The following is a 19,727-nucleotide window of genomic DNA, read 5'->3' on the forward strand; positions in this document are numbered from 1 at the left end:
GAAAAATGATTTTAAACGATATTGATGACATATTTTATATGATAAATGATCAAATATGCATCCCATAGTTTGTATTCCCCTTCTGTTGTCCTGGAGTTTTAATTTTACCAATTTTACCGATCACATTATTAAATGTCCCCCTCTGCCCCCCCACTACAGCCACACAAGCAGTCATGAAGATAAAAAGAGAGGGGGGGTGTGTGTCTGTGTCTACGTACTCTCCCCATAGGCTTGAGTGGAGAATACGTAATTTACCCTCGACACCCGACATTGAACGGAGCAAACAGCGGAGAAGTTCTTGAAGAAGGATGACATTAAATTAATAATTGATATGGAGAAGTACAGTGAGCTGTATGATCCTCAGCACATGTTGTATAAAGACAACATTAAAAAGGACAAATGCTGGGACGCTGTTGCAGTTAATGAAAAAATATCAGCAGTATGTGTGATCACGGAGAGGAATCGCAGGATGACCGGCGCGGAGAAAAGCGTGTCTCTTGTGACCAGCCTGGCGCCTGCGCACTAGGGATCTACGCGGCGCTTACGCGAGGCTTCAGCGTCCTGTGTAAACCCGGCGTTACACTGCCACATTCACTGGAGAGAGGGAGAGAGAGAAAAAACATTTAAACATACAAACATTATCTCATATTAATTTGACCTAATAAATCAGAAAATTTACAGCAACATTGTCATAACAGGATATTTTGAATGTCTTCCAAATCAAGTTTAAATAGGTCCAGTCAATCAATAAAAGCATTTGAATACTCACCATTTACTACAGAGCCTGTGGGACAATGTTCAAACGAACAGTCAACCGTCTCTGCACCAATTACCTATCAAGGAAGAATATATTTTAAAATTATTTTATTATTCACAATGAGGCAGCACAAAGATGCTTCTGTGAAGGTCTCTGTTTGCTCTGCTGCTTTCTTCATTCACTTCACTTGACTCAGGCTTAGTGGAAATACTTTAACTTTATTCTCTGTAACATACAACGGGACAGTTGCATATTACTAAACACGTTTCATACACTAAATGAACCACTTGCAACTAACTTAAACACTAACAGACAGAGCAACACAACTTACACGGAGAGGGAGACACTAATCCCCAAGTTCCCGCTGTGGGCTTTCAAAATAAGACAAACACGGCAAAATAAAAGAAATCCATAAAAAAAGTGTGACTGCAGTTCCACGTTGAACAGGATTTAACTAACAACACATTTACACCGTTACACTTCCATACACGTTTGGACCGTGATTTTTTTTTTTACAGTTTTTAAGCGGCTCTGTGCCTCTGTCATTCGCGCTGTGCGCTGCGCCAACAGCGTCAAACCAAACGAAGCGACACCATCTCCTCCGGCTCTAGATACATTTATGTAGTTTTTAAAAATCTGTAGTTTGTACGCAGGCTGAGTTTATACATGTGCCTGATGTTTGTATGTGTGTGTGGGAGAGAGGAAAATGAGCGAGCGAGCGGCTGATAAATGCGCTGCTCTGACGAAAGATTTAACTCATTCATAAGAGTCTCGATGATTATGTGATGATATTGTGGCGTCGGTCGAATTTAGTCGGAGGAGGTGGAGCGAGATTTGAAGGAGCCGCTCCGTAAAATCTCTGGTTTCCAACTGGGCTTCGCTCTGTTCTCTTCTCGTATTCTTCCATTGAACAAACACGTCAATTATCAGAAGATCATTAATTTATCTTCTAGGAGCAGCAGGTTTCCATCTAAACAGTCAAATATATTCACACGGCAGAGCGTGAATGCGAGGTGCATGGAACACCATTTCGTTTAGCCCTAATTCACACACATATACAGCCGTTTTTATTTTCTCCTTAACGCCGATATTTCATATATCTCATAGCTCATCACGGTATCATAAATTTAACATGGAAGAACTTCGGCCGAGCAAGGCGCCTCAACTGATGTAAACTAATGCAAGGAGTAGCAGTTTTGCAAGATTGGTACCCATCAAAGACGCTCCACACGTGGAACAACGAAGAAGCCAGACAAAAAAAAAGCAGAAAAAACTGCGATCACGCCGCCAGCTCATGCGTCGGTCAAACCCTTCCCTCCCCCCACTGCATGGCTCTTAACTTCATAGTTCGTTGTACTGGAGAGAATAACCGGACTTAATCTGTATGCATTTTCGCACTATAAAAACACATATATATATTTATGAACATATTCGAGAAATATCAACGAGCATATGACAGTCACGGTATAAGCCTAGCTAACACCAGTAAATGGGAATGTTAGCTAACCTGAGAACACTCGATGTTAACAGATTAACATGGATTTATACATGTTGCTTAACATTCCTGGCAAATAAAACAATTAGTCTACAGTGACTAACTCCAACTATGACCAACATTTGGTAAGATTTAATAACTTTTACCTTGTAGAGAGCTCCTCCGATCCACCCGAACTCGTCTGACGCAGGTGAAAAGATGGCGGACCCTTGAATCTTCTGCTGCTCTCAGTGGGCGGAGTTTCAGAGAAACATAACTATTTTCTTGATTCATAACATGACTAAGTCTTATATATTTGAAATCCCTCAAGATTAAAAGAGTTCTACATGAATAATATATGTTCAGATGAGGAACATTAACTAATCATGTCTTATATACTAAATACATACATGTAAATTGGACAACCCCACTTTTCCCCTTTTTTCAGTGCACAGTTAACTCATCTAACCTTTGATTAAGTGTGGAATGTGATCCTTGAAGTATAAACACACTGGAATCAAAATTTCAGTGTTTTATTGTTTTCTACTGGAGGCAACACTTCATCCATTTTGCAAGTCAAGCTACTTTAGCATTTATTTGGTCTCAAACTTCCTGCACATAACAATCACGCCTGAGAGCATGATATCAGTGCACAGAACAATATCAGCGAGGGCAAAACCACACTCCTAAGGAAGCATCTCTACTCTGCATTGCACATAACAGTGTCCTTGAGCAGAGAGGCATATTCATGAGGAAGCATTTCTGCCCCAATCAGGGACTGGTTTGGGACGGCAGTGTTCGAAGTGACCAGTCGAAGGATGGGAGCATCGGCCACTTTCCCCGTCTACAAAGTCTCAAGGTTCAACTTGACCAGCAAGCTACTGGAGGGCATTGTTGAGCAGTTGCGAGTTTTTAGACATTAAAAATGCCAAAAGAAACTTACTTGAATATAGCAAGTAAAAGCTGGTTATTATTATCCAAAATGGCTTTGGAGTAGCCTGGTTGCCAGACAAACTTAGCCCCGCCCACAACATTTTTTGGTCGGGAAGTTCGGTCTTAAGTCGGGGAGAAATTATCTCCGAACAGAAGCTGTTCGGACCAATAAAATTGTCAGGGCGGGCTTTATACGATGATGTACAGATGATCAACAGTTACGTAATCAACTACGTCATCAAAGAGCGCTTGGGTTGACGTCACATACTACGTTGCTCTGATTGGTTGTAGGTCTATCCAATTGAGCGAAGAGGCTTTTTTTTTCCTGGTTCGGTTGAAACACGCCAAATAATCACAGCCCAATGGAGCGGTCTCAGACTCATTCTGACTAGAATCATGAGTATGACAACGTCAGGCAAGCTTTGGAGGGGAAAAAGTCAAAGTTCCACCATATAAACTTCCTTTAAACTGGAACCATAAAGTTTAAAATAAATGGGTGTTCACCCCATAGACAGTGCATAAAGATGGACGACATGACGGCTCCCCAAAATTTAAGCCTAATTCCCTTGATCACCTCCTGGTGGCTGGCTGCAGTATATATCATAAACCCTGCCTAATAAACTAATGTTTTTCAAATGCTAGTTTGGTTTTATCTTGTTACTTGATGCTATAAAAAACAACTGAAATGTCTTTGACGGATTGACGGCTGAGACTGACTTGTGATTGGACAGGCGCTTGTATCGGTGGGACTGTGATACCACAGCTCCGCTCCACGATCACTATTGTCCAGATTTTTGCTCCAAATGATGTTAAAAGCTCAAAATGTGTCTAGGATATATTGGCTTGATTTTTTAAAGGTGGACACACCTCATCCAATCTTTATACAATATTAACATCTGAGTGTCCATGTTAACATGAGACCACTCCCTCCACCCTACGGAAACCTTGACCGAAACCACTCTAACCTGAATCCTATAACCCTAACTCCACAGAGAAGAGAGTGGTGTCTATCTAAACTGGTTTGGAAAGATTATGCTATCAGGTAGGATTAAACAAAATCCAGTTGGATAATTGGATTCATTAAAGCCATAGTTGGAAATATTTATGCTGGGAGTTGGAAGCAACACTGGATACTCTGGAATAATTTAAAACGGACTTTCAACCACTGTGTGTGCCAGGGAAAATAGAGGTACGCCTCCACACTTTACAGAGTAATTAGTTCTGCCTCCTTGCCATGTTTTTCGAGACTGGAAGATCAAGACAAACACTCCTCAGGAAACATAGCCTGTCCACTTAGGCACTTCAGCTGCCTGTGTCGGCATGAGAGGCACAGGAGGAAGGTTAGTGGCAGAGATTGGTTTTGAATTGCATACTCATTTCAAACCACTGAAATATTCTAATAATTATGCAGCAGAGCATTTTCCTTGCTGAATCTATAACTGTGATATTGCCTGTGTGTACAGAGGCCGCTGAGGGGGGAGTATTGACCGTGCATTCATGTGTAAAGTTACCGAGGTCAGGTTGTGTGCAGACTTTGTTTTTATCTACAGCGTGAACATCAGCATTACGTAAATCTTCCTCATCGTCATTGTGTATAATCAGCGCTGTGACAACAAACTGAGGTTAATATCACGCCTGATACTGAGCAAAGGTTTGACCACATATAAGATAAATAGACAAACTAAATCTCCCTCTCCCCCCGCCCCCCCCTTAAAAAAATAAACCTCTTATCAGCTTGTGGCAAGACCCTGAAAGAGAACCACCCAGAGTGCAGTCCAGACCCTGCAGTCAACACTATGGCAGTGACCTAATGCAACAGCTCCCCTTGTATTGCTCAGTGAGCGGTGATGTCAATCCTGAATCACCTTTCAGCGTTTGCCAGAGATCCACGTAGCACACGGCAAACACACAAGTCAGAATGTTTCACTTATTTCTCTTCTAGCCCAGAAAATGACACGATACCAAAATGTCAGAATTTGATACAATACTGGTATAAACTTACAATACCTGATATCCCCTTCAGTACCACAATAAGAAGAAAAAGTACTGTTATCTTGCTTAATCCATAGTTAAGGTAATAATAATAAGTGCCCGAGCACTGACAGGTTAGGCCCTATTGAAAGTGTAAGGATTAAAAATATTATTCAGGCAAATGAATTGGCTTTTTGAGGGCTTTAACATGCTCAAATTCTTACCAAAATTTGAATAAAGTTAGAAAGTGGTGAAAATGTACGTAGTCAGGAGGAATTTTCAATGGGCGTCGCAAATTGGCTCAACGGTGCCCCCCCGAGACCCCCGGAACGTGTTCACATTGACCAATCTTCATAAAAAAATCTATACACTAAATCTATGACCAGACAAACAACAAAGTGCAATTGGAAAAAAGCCACAGGAAGCCTGCTATTTTGCATTTAGTGGCCATTTTGGCCACATTCCACATTTTTACTTTGAGGTGCTTGTACCAGGGCTTTCATCAGATCAACTTCAAGTGTCATCACAACAAGATGGAGATACAAAGTTATTCAAAGAAGGATGTTTCGTCACACGGTGTGACCGTGGCATGGCGTGAAAGTTTGATTACACACCATTAAAACACGATGTTCTGTAACGCAGACATACATGGACCATTAATCCTTTGATGCTGAGCTGTAAACAAACAACTCCTCTCCTGCAGTGTCAGTCGTCAAAGGAACATTTATGTATTGCAAAGGTGACGTCTCTCTCTCTCTTTCAGAATTGGGACATTTCTTCAAACGTGTAAGCAGCGAAGGTTCATCCTTCGCCAAAGGAGACAATGTTGTCATAACTCCACTTTGCATTGTCCCAACACCACCAAACTTCTGTCTCATGATCAGAGTCCAGCCCTGAACAGCTCTAGGTGTAAATATTTCCTCAGTCATTATTAAATTTTTTCAGGCAAAATGCATGCAACGCTTCAAAATGCATGTGCTCGGGCCCGCCCAGTGCTGCTTTGCAGTCCTAGTTTTTCATTATGTTTTTCACAGCCAATAATCCCGCTCTGGTATCAATATTGGTATATAAGCTGTCTAATGAATGTGGAGGGATTTGTAGGTTTTTAACAATGTCTGTAAAGTGATATGTATCTCTAATATATGATGGGTGTTTTATTGACTATGGATTGTAATAATAAACGATAAATTCTGCTGTTTGGTACGTTTTACTTCCACAGTCAGATACAATTGGCCTGCCTGGCGGTCTTTGTAGTGGTACAGTCCATTTTTCAGGATGCTTATGAATTTTTAGGAGCATATAAAATCTCCTATTCCTTGGTTGGCTCTTCCCTTTTAAATATTGTTTTTGTCTATTTTTTCTTGTGTGATAATTTAAAATTCTGCGAACGACAGGTATGTTTTTTAAATAAATGGGTTTGTTAAGCTTTTTGTTATTTGTAGTATTCTCATAAAATGTACAGAGATAGTTACCAACTCATCTGAAGTGAGTGTAGGAGCCAAATTGACCTGTATGTGTCACGGTTAGATGAGGGAGAGATGGACCCATGATGCAGAGGTATCAAATAAAAGTAATTTAATATAACAAACAAACAAAACAGGAACACTAGCAGTCAGCACTGGCGACAAGGCGCACAGAGAACAAGGAAAACAAGCATAGGGAAGCTGGACGAAACAGCAGAACAAGACTAACCGTATGACGACGTGAGAAACAACGTGTAACAAGTACAACCCAACAGAGGACAAGGGGAAACACAGTGGCTTAAATACACAGGGAAGACAGGGGCAATTGGACACAGGTGAAACACATGAGGACTGAAGAAGATAATCACCGACAGGAAGTTAAGACAGAGACAACACACCAGGAACACAAGACTACAAAATAAGACAGGAAGTAGAAAACATAGAGAGACAGAATTTAGCTAAAATTTAACTAAAATGACATATCATCACAGTATGTTGACTCTTATGCTATCTTTATTTATTAGTACGTGCATGTGTGTGTATGTATGAATGAATGAGTGACACTATATCCTTAGGTGTTTTTACCCCCACCTAGAGGACACCTGAACTGGACCTGAGAGGCTGAAGGTGGAGCCCAAGGGGAAAAGGTTTAAGGAGCAAGCAGCCAAACCATCTGGGCGTGGCTGAGGAAGGCAACAGATTTTTTTTACCGTGTGCTGTGACGTTTGCCAGGAGAACTGTGCACTACGAAAAAGACCCTTTAGTTTAATATCTTTTAGTTTATTTCCACCAACTTGTAATCAGGGTTGGTCAAGTTACTTCTAAAAAGTAATTAGTTACAGTTACAAATTACTTCTCCCAAAAAGTAATTGAGTTAGTAACTCAGTTACCACATTGTTAGAGTAATTAGTTACTCAGCAAAGTAACTGTGGCGTTATTTTTCATGTTTTATAACGCTGTTACGTTCTGTAACGTCAAAGATGTTTATATTAACTGATTGAAGAATAAAAACACTATATACAGTATTTTAGAACATTTGGTATTTATTTGAACTCAATAGATTGCAGCCTGCCATATGATGCATAGAATTAAAACATATAAAAATAAATATTGAAAATAAAATTCAAGTGCAAATGTAAACTTGGGTAAAAAGAAACATGGAAAATCTGGCCATTAAGTAGTGCCATTATCTGTACTTGTATACCATTGCACAATAAACATAACACTATCCAACTCTTAAATATTCAGTAGAGTAACAAAATTAAATATTGAAAATAAAATAATATTCACACACTTTGCATTCAAGTACAAAACCAAATACCCAAAAAAGTAAACTTGGGTAAAAAAGAAACAATCGAAAATTTGACCTTTAAGTAGTGCAATTCTCTCACTAGACGAAAAGCAGTATTATTGTCACAGTGAACCTCTACGGACAGGCCTAATCCCCTGCTGTAACCAACTGTTTCCATGATGTTACCTCGGCGTTCGCCAGTGAAGACAAGGTGGGTCTATCGGCGTTTGCGGACCTTAAGGGGGATTTGGAGAACAAAGGAGAGAGCCGCGGGGGGGCTCGCTGAGCCTCGCGGACCGATCGCGACGTGTGATCTAATTAGCATATGAATCGGAGTCCAGCCGCTGGCTAGAACCTCTCTCTACTCACCATTGGAGGAAACCACAGACCCTTGAAACTAATGTCACTCGTGATTGGTTGGTAGAAGTGTTGCTATTGGTCACCTTATGGGTCATTGCAGTGCACACGTGGGGTCACAGCCTCCCACACAATATTTATAATAAAAATGTATATATTAATATTTATTATTATTTATAAGTAAGCCTTTACCAAAAGCACTGCAGTTAATTAAAACTAAACATTCATGTGATGCTTGATGTTATAGGTGAACATATTGTACAGGGAACAAATGTGAACAAGGTATATGTGGAGTGAAAGCTTTATTTACATACAGCAAAAATATTGTACAAAAACTCAGATGAGGCTTGAAATGTTTCTCTGCAGCCTCTGGGTCATGACTTCTTTGTGGGACTCTTCTCCAGTGTGTAGACGTCTGTGGTGTGTAGCTGTGAGATCAGTGTAGCTTCCAGTCTTATATGAAGTGTGGGACACAGGTCGGTGCGCTCCTGGCTGTGGAAGGATGGATCCATGTCATCTGTCCCGCTTCAATCAGCTGTAAACACATTCAGTAAAATTAGCACAGTTCAATTACAACATACACCTTTACATGTAACTGGAAAATTATTTAATGAATATAACCTTACCCTCTTTCTTCTCCGACAACTCCTCAATGCTGATGTAAGGTCTGGTCGGATCATACTGGCTCATAGTGTGTCTTTGTACGTCATGGACAGGCAGCTGGAAAACAACACATGTAACATGACTTTATTATTAATAAACGGAAATAGCCGCGCTGCATCACCGTTGGAAGATCCACAGCAAAAAAACACCAAAACAATTCATAAACAGTTACTTACATTCAATGGCTTAATTTTCTGCACTTTAAATCCGGACTTTCAGCGTCTCAGCCTAACGCCTCTTTGTTTGTGTATGTGTGGGGGGGGGGGGGGCTGAGGCTGTGAAAACATACAGAAAAAAGTCACGTTGATGAAAAAACTTAACGAGAACAAACTGTTACATCTAAGTAATTCATACATATTTACACAGGCACTAGATCTGCTCCAGCACTCGATGCTGTATTCGTATTTTAGCAACTTTCTCGCTATCCCAAAGAGTGGCGGACATGCTTTCAGATGTAGGGTTAGCTTAGTGGTTAGCATGGCGTCTCTAGCTCACCGTAACTCAGGGACTGTGCGCCCGTCTTCTCCGCCTCGACTCGTCCACACCGGGCCCGCGGCTCTGCCTCCACACGCACTCATCTTCTCCTCCAGGGAACAGCGTCGTGTCGACTTCAGCAAGTTATTTACCCCGAAGACAGAGTCACTCGTACGGGACAAGCTAAACACGACCCGCTTCCTGTCTGCGGGACACTCGACGCTGCTGCACGGCGTTTACGAGGCTCTGATTGGACGAGTCCATCAGCTGATGACGCGAGCGGGTGACGTGAGCAGCGGTTACTTCATATGGGATAAGTATTTGACTGAGGCCAGGTTTATTTTTTGTGGTGTTTAGTACATTTACACACATGATTCACGCTGTTCTGTGTTCGTAACCTTATAGTTGAATGCACTTATCGTAAGTCGCTTTGGATAAAAGTGTTGACTGTTTTAATGGAATACTGAGAAAGTTTAATGACAACAATTAGACAATTGAAGTTCAAATTATGAAGGAATTTAAGCTCTATATTGTGTCTCCTTTATATTTAAAATAATAATCAAACTGAGTGGAGATGTATGTTGTATCCAAACAGCCGGCTGCTGTGTTTTGTCACTGTGCAGTCCATGGGGGATTAAATATTACACTGAAAAAATAAATCATTAAATCAATGAATGTTTCATAGCAATTTTGAAAGTAGTGGTGAAAAGGTACCATTTATAATTCATGGAACAGCTTAGTTTGCCATTGACATGTGAATTTGATGCCAGTATTTTGGGAGGACAGATATTTTTATGGAAAGCCAGTAGAAGTTTGGAGCTTACAGGACACAGATGATCATACCCAGCTTCATTTATTTGCTGGTAGAGGTGTGGTTTACACTTCCTCTGTGCATTTAACCAGCACAATTGAAAAAGTGACTGTAATCATGCCACTCTGTACAGTTGTTGAGATTTAGGATTGGATGACAATAAAAATTTGAAATAAAGTGCATTGTTTCATTTCTTTTGACTGCATTGACCTTTGTTCGTGGTATACAATATAATTCATTATAGCACACTTACTTACTTAAGAACAATTTAAAATTTCAGGTTTAATATTTATTTTAAGCCTGGTTTACTCAGCCAGATAGTTTGTTGGTGCCTCTTACACATTGGTGTTATCTGCTCTCAGGGAAACTGATTTGCATTTGTGAAGCTCAGAGCATTGTCATTTGCTTGTGAAAGCGTCCTCTAGGAGTTGGAGCAGGGGGGGTCAAATCTCAACAGCTCACAGGCTTGACACTAGACGAAAAGCAGTATTATTGTCACAGTGAACCTCTACGGACAGGCCTAATCCCCTGCTGTAACCAACTGTTTCCATGATGTTACCTCGGCGTTCGCCAGTGAAGACAAGGTGGGTCTATCGGCGTTTGCGGACCTTAAGGGGGATTTGGAGAACAAAGGAGAGAGCCGCGGGGGGGCTCGCTGAGCCTCGCGGACCGATCGCGACGTGTGATCTAATTAGCATATGAATCGGAGTCCAGCCGCTGGCTAGAACCTCTCTCTACTCACCATTGGAGGAAACCACAGACCCTTGAAACTAATGTCACTCGTGATTGGTTGGTAGAAGTGTTGCTATTGGTCACCTTATGGGTCATTGCAGTGCACACGTGGGGTCACAGCATTCCGCACGTGGGGTAAGCCCCTCCCACACAATATTTATAATAAAAATGTATATATTAATATTTATTATTATTTATAAGTAAGCCTTTACCAAAAGCACTGCAGTTAATTAAAACTAAACATTCATGTGATGCTTGATGTTATAGGTGAACATATTGTACAGGGAACAAATGTGAACAAGGTATATGTGGAGTGAAAGCTTTATTTACATACAGCAAAAATATTGTACAAAAACTCAGATGAGGCTTGAAATGTTTCTCTGCAGCCTCTGGGTCATGACTTCTTTGTGGGACTCTTCTCCAGTGTGTAGACGTCTGTGGTGTGTAGCTGTGAGATCAGTGTAGCTTCCAGTCTTATATGAAGTGTGGGACACAGGTCGGTGGGCTCCTGGCTGTGGAAGGATGGATCCATGTCATCTGTCCCGCTTCAATCAGCTGTAAACACATTCAGTAAAATTAGCACAGTTCAATTACAACATACACCTTTACATGTAACTGGAAAATTATTTAATGAATATAACCTTACCCTCTTTCTTCTCCGACAACTCCTCAATGCTGATGTAAGGTCTGGTCGGATCATACTGGCTCATAGTGTGTCTTTGTACGTCATGGACAGGCAGCTGGAAAACAACACATGTAACATGACTTTATTATTAATAAACGGAAATAGCCGCGCTGCATCACCGTTGGAAGATCCACAGCAAAAAAACACCAAAACAATTCATAAACAGTTACTTACATTCAATGGCTTCCTTTTCTGCACTTTAAATCCGGACTTTCAGCGTCTCAGCCTAACGCCTCTTTGTTTGTGTGTGTGTGCGTGTGTGTGTGTGTGGGGGGGGGGGGCTGAGGCTGTGAAAACATACAGAAAAAAGTCACGTTGATGAAAAAACTTAACGAGAACAAACTGTTACATCTAAGTAATTCATACATATTTACACATGCACTAGATCTGCTCCAGCACTCGATGCTGTATTCGTATTTAAGCAACTTTCTCGCTATCCCAAAGAGTGGCGGACATGCTTTCAGATGTACCAGTTAGCTTAGTGGTTAGCATGGCGGCTCTAGCTCACCGTAACTCAGGGACTGTGCGCCCGTCTTCTCCGCCTCGACTCGTCCACACCGGGCCCGCGGCTCTGCCTCCACACGCACTCATCTTCTCCTCCAGGGAACAGCGTCGTGTCGACTTCAGCAAGTTATTTACCCCGAAGACAGAGTCACTCGTACGGGACAAGCTAAACACGACCCGCTTCCTGTCTGCGGGACACTCGACGCTGCTGCACGGCGTTTACGAGGCTCTGATTGGACGAGTCCATCAGCTGATGACGCGAGCGGGTGACGTGAGCAGCGGTTAATTCATATGGGATAAGTATTTGACTGAGGCCAGGTTTATTTTTTGTGGTGTTTAGTACATTTACACACATGATTCACGCTGTTCTGTGTTCGTAACCTTATAGTTGAATGCACTTATCGTAAGTCGCTTTGGATAAAAGTGTTGACTGTTTTAATGGAATACTGAGAAAGTTTAATAACAACAATGAGACAATTGAAGTTCAAATTATGAAGGAATTTAAGCTCTATATTGTGTCTCCTTTATATTTAAAATAATAATCAAACTGAGTGGAGATGTATGTTGTATCCAAACAGCCGGCTGCTGTGTTTTGTCACTGTGCAGTCCATGGGGGATTAAATATTACTATTTTTATTATTAAATCATTAAATCAATGAATGTTTCATAGCAATTTTGAAAGTAGTGGTGAAAAGGTACCATTTATAATTCATGGAACAGCTTAGTTTGCCATTGACATGTGAATTTGATGCCAGTATTTTGGGAGGACAGATATTTTTATGGAAAGCCAGTAGAAGTTTGGAGCTTACAGGACACAGATGATCATACCCAGCATCATTTATTTGCTGGTAGAGGTGTGGTTTACACTTCCTCTGTGCATTTTACCAGCACAATTGAAAAAGTGACTGTAATCATGCCACTCTGTACAGTTGTTGAGATTTAGGATTGGATGACAATACAAATTTGAAATAAAGTGCATTGTTTCATTTCTTTTGACTGCATTGACCTTTGTTCGTGGTATACAATATAATTCATTATAGCACACTTACTTACTTAAGAACAATTTAAAATTTCAGGTTTAATATTTATTTTAAGCCTGGTTTACTCAGCCAGATAGTTTGTTGGTGCCTCTTACACATTGGTGTTATCTGCTCTCAGGGAAACTGATTTGCATTTGTGAAGCTCAGAGCATTGTCATTTGCATGTGAAAGCGTCCTCTAGGAGTTGGAGCAGGGGGGGTCAAATCTCAACAGCTCACAGGCTTGCCAACTGCAGGAACCCTGAGCGTTTCCTTTGCTGCCTGCAGATACGTGTGAAAGTCGTTAACCGAAGGATGTGCCAACACTTCTCTGCGACACAGATTGACACAAACGCTTCTTTTCATGCAGTGTGACAACTGCAGGAACCCTGAGCGTTTCCTTTGCTGCCTGCAGATACGTGTGAAAGTCGTTAACCGAAGGATGTGCCAACACTTCTCTGCGACACAGATTGACACAAACGCTTCTTTTCATGCAGTGTCTGAACCTGTATACCATTGCACAATAAACAGAACACTATCCAACTCTTAAATATTCAGAACAGTAACAAAATGAAATGTTAAAAATAAATAATATTCAGCTATTCACACTTTGCAATCAAGTGCAAAACACGCAAATGTAAACTTGGGTAAAAAGTAACAAAGGAAGATCTGGCCATTAAGTATAGTGCAAATCTCTGTAAAAGAAACAATCGAAAATTTGACCTTTAAGTAGTGCAATTCTCTGAACCTGTATATTATTGCACAATAAACAGAGCACTATCCAACTCTCAATGTAGCTTAACATGTTGTTCATTCTCAGTGAAAATGATCAATGCATTAATCTATCTATACTGAAATACTCCTCTCATCTAACAATTAAACCAGTGGTTGTAACGTAGGAGGAGAAGCTTTTCAAATCTTTTGTCCGACAGCCTGTTCCTCTTCGGAGAGAAAACAAGTTTGCCCAGGCTGAACAGTCTCTCAACAGGTGCACTAGATGGAGTAGCAGCATTGTAACGTAGTGAAATTTTCTTGATGAGAGAAAATCCACACAGAGAGTTTAAGTTTTGTTCTGAAGATCTAATATAGTCTGCCACCTGGTTTTCTGCTGAAGAGGTGTCCTCATCCTCCTCAAAAGCAAAGAAATCGCTCTCTTTGGCTGAATCTGTGTGATGTGAAGATGTGCTGCTGGTACCTGGCTGTGGTTCTTCATGGACAATTTTACGGCACTCTGCCAGCAAACTTGCCTTAGCCTTATCCTTTAACTCCTGTGACCGCAGCCAGCGAAGTTTGAATTTCCCTGGCTCGTCGCCATTGTCGCTGTCTTGAGCTGTAGTCAGAGTGTGCAGTGAGACAGCGTGAGCAGGGCATCTGCGCGCCCACCCAGCCAATCATCATCGCGTTTGCAACGGTGTCATCATCCCCACGCCCTGCTCTCTCCACGCAGCTGGGGTGTAATATGACACCGCACGCTTCATTCAACCAAATTGTAGTAACGCGCCACTTTACATTATCAATAACGATAACGGCGTTGTAACGATGACAAAAGTAATTAATTAGATTACTCCGTTACTGAAAAAGAACTCCGTTAGTAACGCCGTTATACTTAAACGCCGTTACTCCCAACACTGCTTGTAATCCACCTTTCTGCAATAAACGGTCACCGGGACCAACTAGACTCACCTCTACTCATCCAGCTTTTCTACACGTGTCAAAACTAAAACCGAGCTCAGCCACCAGTGGTAGTAAAATAGAAATTGCTGCTACAATTTAGTCAAAAAAACTCACTTGTATGGATGTACTTGGAAAAAAGCAACATTGGATTGAACTGGATACTGGAACAAAGGAAGTTCAAGTGTGAATTCAAGTGCATGTGCCACTCTGGAGTGGTAGATGGCCAAGATTGAATCCAAGTGAATCCGCAGCAATCAGAATGTTTATGAAGAAACTTTGAAAGGAAACCTGTTAATTGTCTTAAGAAGAATCATTTTTGTGGAATATTGAGTTATATTTTTGAAAAAAAAAGGACTTTTGAGTTAGTCAAGTTCAACAAAGAGCTTGATCAGATAGTTTACATTTTGCAAACTGATTTGGGGAAATAGTTCTTGTAACAGCCCCCCGGCTTCTCCAAATACGACGTGGAGTTTCTCAACTGATGTCACACGGCTCTTTTATTTATTCCACCTCACTGTAAACAAATCACCACGTGAGACAAGTCTGATAAATTAACGTGACATAGCGACCCCCACCCAGCACTACCTGCAGCAAAGTAAAAAGGGACCAGCTTCCTTACCTCGTTCCGCTGGCGAGGGGTGTTAATCTATATTTGTTTGGTCTGTAATGTCTTATGAAATGCCACACAGCCGGCGTCCGGTCGTCAGGTTGCTACTATTCTTGAGCCGGGGCTGTACTGCAGGTGTTTTATTTTGCGCTGGACCGGAAGCGAGGGATCTGGTGCGTCTATTCAAGTGGTCCGCTCCTTAAACTACAGGTATTTATGCGAGGGGAGTCGCTACGTGTAAAAAGACAACAAAATAATAACTGATATAACCCAAAACCTAGCTGAACATAAAACACAAAATAAGCCCAACCCAAAACAACAGAATAAAACAGTATGCATAAACTGGCCGGTTGTTGAAGCTTCCTATCTTATAACAGGTACTTGTGATTTCACTGTATTGAATGAGGAGAAAATACCAGGCCACAAAAACAACCTGTTAATATATCTGTCAAAGCCAATTCGCCATAGAAAGTTATCCTATGATCTGGCTTGTGGATGCATTTGTGATAAATGCAAATATTTAGTTAACAAATAACCTTGTGTTTCTTGTAACTGCTTAACTATGTTCGCCTTTTACTTTGAAATCTGATGTTATAAAGCCACATTGTGTGATTTCATGTGTTGAACTGTTAAAACCAAATTAACACTTTAAGACTCAGTTCAGACGCCTTCTCCCAAAATGTTTAAACTCTTTAGCACTTTAGCTAACTAACTGCCGCAATAATTTAAAATTTTTCTTGCAAAGCATAACTTACTGCCTTGAAATGTATAACTATGATGCTGGAGGACCCGACACATGACTGGCTGTGTTGTTGTTTGAGTCCAGTGATAAACGGTCCATAACGTGTTCTCAGCTGTGGTTGAGGGGTAGAGCGGTCGTCCTCCAACCTGAAGGTCGGCAGTTCGATCGAGCTACGTTAATTATTTGCACTTTAGCTAAAGCTGCTTGTCGACTCCTGGCAGAAAATTAAAGGCACTTGTGATTTCAGGAGATGCAGGAGAATCGGCCCCTGCAGCCCCTGACCGAGGAGGAGCGCCACCAGAAGGTGAAAAAGATGATTGAGAAACTGGTTACCAAACAAATGAGCCTTTTGGAGGAAAACCACCATTTGTTAAACAACAACCAACGCCTGCTGGATCCGCAACCCGTTTGTGAAGAAACCGGGTGAACCGATCGCAAATGACGGTGACCTTAAACGTACGTTTGAGACAACAACTCTGCCGATGTTCTGGATGAAAATCAAGCCAGAATATCCTGACATCGCAACAAGAGCACTGAAAACCCTGTTACCATTTCCAACATCCTATCTTTGGGAAGCAGGCTTTTCTGCATTGACAGCAACCAAGACAAACGACAAAATCAACCATAGATGGGACCATCTCGTTGCAGAGAAGCAAGCCCAGGGCTCCCACTGGTTCAGCGTTATGGTGAGTTGTGTTTTTCATGCACTTAACATTCGTTTTTATGCCGGTCGTGTTATTTTAAATTTTGCTGTATTTATCTGCCACACCTTGAAGGCCGGTCAATGAAAATGATGCCTACATTAAACCGGTCCTTGGTGCAAAAAAGGTTGGTGACCACTGATCTAGAAGATACATGATCGGCTGCTCAGTCCATCTGAGGAAAGGAACTTTCTGATGGACGAGCGTCAATCAACGTTGGATTTCAGCTACAGAGACGACTGGCCAAATGAGCCGAGGAGAATTATTCCCCAGAATGTAAACTTTAAACTGTTAACTGATGGCTTATATAAAGTTGAGGCTCCTACTTGGGGATTATTTCATGCTGATCAGCCCCTTCCAGAAAAGGTCAATTTACAAAACTTGAAAGAGTGGGAGAGGCATTTTTTAATTGGGAATAATAAGGAGAAAATGAGTTGATAAAGGACGAGAGAGAACTACAGAACATTCTTTCCAAGTGTTATGAGATTAAATCATGCAAAGATGTAGGAAGCATCATCCATCTCTTCGCAAAGACGGGAGAAAATGTGGCCACATACCTGATGATCAATGACTGGATATTAGAGATTAATCCTGAAAAACTGTACGTTCATCCAGTTAGAAAAAAGCTTGACAACAATCAAATTGGAAATGAGGACAGAATCAATGAAGGTAACGAATGGGTTACTGAACAGATCGGCCAAGAAAGTTACAGCAAATTGAAACCTTATATAGAACCAAAGGAGAGATATGTTAAATATGTGATGCGTACTATGAAGGGAGAGCACACAATTGAGGACACGAAACTACCTCTTTCCACTGAGGACTGGTTCACCACGTACTTCACGGCCTCAGTTATATCTGAATCTGCTCAAAATTTCCGGACTCATGGCTCTAGTTCAAAGCCCAACAAAAGAATACCATGACGCTGGAGTGGATCTCTTTTTTGATGAACACACAGTGGCTTCAGTGGCTCAGCAACAGCGAGTTCAAAGGAAGTTGAAAAACTAAAGAGCGTTCTAGAAAAAGAGCTCAATCTCTACAATTTGTGGTCTAAGAAAGGTAACAAAAAGATTCTGTCTCGGATTTTGAAGGTTACGCATAAATACAGGGTGATTGGAAGAAAATCACCTTTACAAAAAACCATGATAAAAGATTACCAGACTTTTGAATCAACCATCTGGTTCTTTAGGAGGATAGGATGACGGCCACTTAACATCGTAAGACTTAAAATCTGCCTCAGAGTCGGAAAACTCTTTCCACCGAAATCCTATTATTCAGGTGGGTAATAGGAATCCGATGAGAGGTTAAGGTACGGAAAGGATACGTGGATGTTGTTTATACACATTATTTAATTGCTCCTCAGGATATCTTCATAACCATACCATGTATATTCCCTATTCATAGGAATTGACTCGGGAAATAAGGCGCTTGATGGAGGAGAGGGTCAGTGGTGCAGGGAAATCTCAAAGATTGTTTATCTTTTTTTCATGCATGATCATGAGTTATAACATAACTTGAATTATTTGTTCCTACACAGGAATGGGTGGAGAACAGCAAGGCTGGATATGGCTGGGGCGGTTTTTGCTGCTGTAAAATGTTGCCATTCATTTGGCAGTTGTGCATTTCAATTGTTGGAAAAAAATAAATAGTTTTAAAAGAAGTGAAAAGCTATTTGGTCTGATTTCTTTTTGAGAGATCATTTAAAAGGTTCCTCAGATATTTATCTTTTTTAATTTAACCATTGGACATGTGCATCGGTATCACAACTGATGGCGCTGCATGCATGACAGGAAAAAACTCAGGGGTTGTGAGGAGAATACTTGAGAAAGCACAGAATGCAACTTGAAAGGAAAATTAAATCAAAAACACAATAGTTCAACAAAGAAAAAAACTGAAAACACGTGACGATGTTTTGACCCTCTTAGGTCTTCTTCAGGTCTTGTTAGGCATGTGAAAAAGTAAAAGCAAAATATGGCTATCTGAGCTGTGAGGTCCTCCAACTACAACGTTCAGAGCAAGATTGAGTGAGGAGACTGAGGGCTCCTCTATTTAAAGGCTGCCTCTCACAGGCTCCTCCCCCTTGTCTATTCCACTGTGAGCCTTTAATTCTATAACTGAATAAAAAAAAAATATTTATATATATTATCATTCATGATACCGTGTATTTATGAATATATTATATTTTATTGGACTTAAGAGATATATTTATTTATATTCTATTTAAAATAAACTTGTAACTTTAAACGAATTTCGTATTGATGAACTGTGATTGTTTCAACTCACATATCAAACTAAATGTTATTTATTTGAGTTATCTATGTCCATGTAATGTTTTTGTAATAAATCATGTTGTTATTACTTCTTCGTGACGTCTACGAATTGTCTTTTTTTTTTTAGAACTGAACTGTGACTTGTGATTAAGTCAATTTCTTATAGATAAACTGTGATTGTTTTAACTTACTTATCAAATTACATCTTATTTATTTCCTTAGTGTTTATTTGAGTTGTCTATATCCATGTATTCTTTTTGTGAACCATCATGTTGTTATTACTACTTTCCACAAATTGTCTTTTTTTCCAATAGTCTTTGTGATTTGTGAGTTTCTTTCTCGTTCTCAAGTAAATCAATATATATAGGTGTATTTATTCTTTTTGATCAGTGTAATTTGGAGAATATTTAGAGAACTTTTTGGTGAAAAACGAGTGTTTTTAAAGTGTGGTATTAGTACTTTTAATTCATTTTGAGTGATTATCTGAGGATGTGATTTTTTTTAAACTTCATTGTTAAAACTTTCATATACTGTATATACACTAGAGATCAAAACAAATATGCAGGATGAGGTGATAACATCACTTCCTTTGCTTCCTGC

The 19,727-nt window shown here is 40.5% G+C and overlaps 2 long non-coding RNA genes across 2 annotated transcripts; both read right to left on the bottom strand.

The window, feature by feature from the left end:
• Positions 1-8,531: 8,531 nt before the first annotated feature.
• On the bottom strand, positions 8,532-9,159 carry LOC133009313 (uncharacterized). Its single transcript, XR_009680533.1, has 3 exons — positions 9,086-9,159; positions 8,873-8,966; positions 8,532-8,781 (listed from the first exon to the last, which is right to left on the bottom strand). It is a non-coding gene; the product is annotated as an uncharacterized LOC133009313 (long non-coding RNA).
• Positions 9,160-11,231: 2,072 nt separating this feature from the next.
• On the bottom strand, positions 11,232-11,882 carry LOC133009364 (uncharacterized). Its single transcript, XR_009680534.1, has 3 exons — positions 11,786-11,882; positions 11,573-11,666; positions 11,232-11,481 (listed from the first exon to the last, which is right to left on the bottom strand). It is a non-coding gene; the product is annotated as an uncharacterized LOC133009364 (long non-coding RNA).
• Between the last annotated feature and the right edge of the window lie 7,845 nt (positions 11,883-19,727).

This window comes from Limanda limanda, chromosome 8 (assembly GCF_963576545.1).
Source record: "Limanda limanda chromosome 8, fLimLim1.1, whole genome shotgun sequence".
In the NCBI taxonomy this organism is placed as follows: domain Eukaryota; kingdom Metazoa; phylum Chordata; class Actinopteri; order Pleuronectiformes; family Pleuronectidae; genus Limanda; species Limanda limanda.